Source organism: Gasterosteus aculeatus, chromosome Y (genome assembly GCF_964276395.1).
Source record: "Gasterosteus aculeatus chromosome Y, fGasAcu3.hap1.1, whole genome shotgun sequence".
Lineage (NCBI taxonomy): Eukaryota > Metazoa > Chordata > Actinopteri > Perciformes > Gasterosteidae > Gasterosteus > Gasterosteus aculeatus.
In genome coordinates, this window is record NC_135709.1 from 19017635 (window position 1) to 19019961 (window position 2327).

The 2327-nt window shown below is 45.7% G+C and overlaps 1 long non-coding RNA gene across 1 annotated transcript; it reads right to left on the bottom strand.

The window, feature by feature from the left end:
- Window positions 1–214: 214 nt before the first annotated feature.
- Window positions 215–1574, bottom strand: LOC144390723 (uncharacterized). The gene is made up of 5 exons (XR_013454563.1): window positions 1215–1574; window positions 1016–1077; window positions 848–925; window positions 635–749; window positions 215–535 (listed from the first exon to the last, which is right to left on the bottom strand). It is a non-coding gene; the product is annotated as an uncharacterized LOC144390723 (long non-coding RNA).
- Between the last annotated feature and the right edge of the window lie 753 nt (window positions 1575–2327).

Below are 2327 nucleotides of genomic sequence, written 5' to 3' on the forward strand. Positions count from 1 at the left end.
GTTTCCTTGTTCATGATTGGATGAAACCACAACTTTCAATCACTCGTGATTGGTTGGCAGATCTGTCGCTATTGGTCACCCGCCTCATTTTATTTATATATTCATATTATGCTGTATATTCATTTCATGGTTATCCTATGTAGGCTACTTCACTATTATTAGGATACCAACCAGGACATCAATGAATTTATAGAGAAAATGAACATTTGCCACATTTATGCAAAGAAAGAGCTTTATTAACAACACACAAACAACAACTACATACAAAGTGAGGATCTGCCCGCACTTGGGTAACGGCGGTTTAAAAACTACAGCTCAGTACACTGTCCGTTTGCCTCCTCGGGGTTGTTGACCGTCACTGGCGCCGTGTTTTCTGAGGCAGGTCTGTTGTGCAGGCGGCTCGTGTGCGTGTGGCGACCGTACAATCCACCCCGAGACCCCGCCAACAACGCCGTCCCCTTCGTCCGACGTGAGCTCCACCGTGGCGGATTTCCACCTCGTCATCAGCCAGCACACTTTGTCTCGATTCCAGCAGCTGTAAAAACAACAATGAATCAGTACTGTGCGATGCGATGCGTACGGACACAACACATCGATCAATGCACCTGAAACAAGTCAGCAAATAAACTCTGACCGTCTTTCTTCTCGCTCGACTCCGCGCTGAATCCTTCGCAGCTTCCGCTCGCAATGAGTGTTCCGCCTGAACCTGAAGCTCCTGCGTCCCGTCTCACAATACGTCTCACAAGCGGCTGGAAAACAATTAAATGAGTGTGGTATGAATACAAAAAGAAAATCAAACGCAAGTCACAGTAACATTTAACAAGGAAGGAGAAACAGTGTCACTTACACACAATGACGTCGTCTAAATCTGGACTTTTCCCGGAGCAAATACGAGGTCACCGCCTCATTATGAGGCGAGATTAGTCTGTGAAAACAAAATGTACAGTTATGATCGGTATCTATACGTATATATTCCCTTATACCGCAGAATGAAAGCATATTCTTTAAATCTGACCCTTGCTCCGGTTCGTAGCGCCTGTAGTTCGTCTCGGAGTTGTGAAGACGGCGCACCGCTTCCTGTAAACGACACGGCAAAGAAAACACACTTTAATAAAGCGGGTTCTGCTCACTTGTAAGGCTACTAGGCTACTCTTAGCTTAGCTTGAGGCTACGCTACTTTTAGCTTAGCTTGCAGTCATCGAACATATTCTTACCGCTATCGTGGGATTGTGCGCCCGTCTCCTCTTCTTTGAGTCGGTTCCTCTCCTCCATGGACACAAACCCGCAGAGTCCCGAACGCTCCAGTGGAGCGAACCGCTCGTTGATATCGGCAGTTTGTTGTTGGAGTTGACGAGACGATCCACTGAGAGCTTTCAGCAGCTTCTTCTGTCTGTCTGCGGACTGGCCGAAAGTTGCTGACCGCGGAGAGGAGTTGAAGGTGAGTTGAACGCGAGACGTCGTCCAGCCATTATTCACGAAGCAGCAAGAACCAAACAAAGGAACTGGAGATACAGTTCTTCTAAATATAGTAACACACGCGTGTCTGTTTGTATGCTCGTCTTGCAAGTACTGCTGTCTGAGTCGTGCCTATGACCTCACACGTGATTGGACGAGGAGTCTAAGGGTCCTCCAATCACATACGAGGTTATTGTTATACGGAAGGACCAGTATTTTAGGAAGACAAATGGTTGGGACTTTGAAACAGCTGATATGCTTTATGTAAAGCAGTGTTTTGGTGTCAGCAGAACGACTTTCCCTAGAAAACTGTACAGTGGTGCCTCTTTCTCCATTCAACCAGACAATCTTGAGTCTGACATACATGCAATGTTGACAATGTATCATCACATGTACCCTTGTGTCACTGAGGTTGAATGTTTTGCCATGACATGTAAACGGGTAACATATATGAATGTAACTTACTCAATCGATAGATGCAGAGCAGAAAGGTCAGCGTATATTTATGCTAAGTGGTGTGGAAACACTAACAGTTTTGAGGAACCCGTCCTTGACCCTCTAGCAGAACTACGACCAGCCATTATAAAGCAGTTTATAGTTGTTAATGTTGTGTCAAAGGGTACGGCATTTAAACATGTTCTTGCACAAGTTTCCTGGCTTCATCTCCACCCGGACAGACATTTTTATGGAAAGCCAATAGAAGTTTGGGGCTTGCAGGGAACAGACACGTCATACAGCATCATTTTATGCCAGTTGAGCGCATTGCTAGAAGATGTGTGGTTAATACATCCTCTGTGCATTTAAGTAAGACCAAAGAGAAGGTCACTGTAGTCCTGCCACTATGCACTGTAGTTGAGCTCTAGGAGACTGAT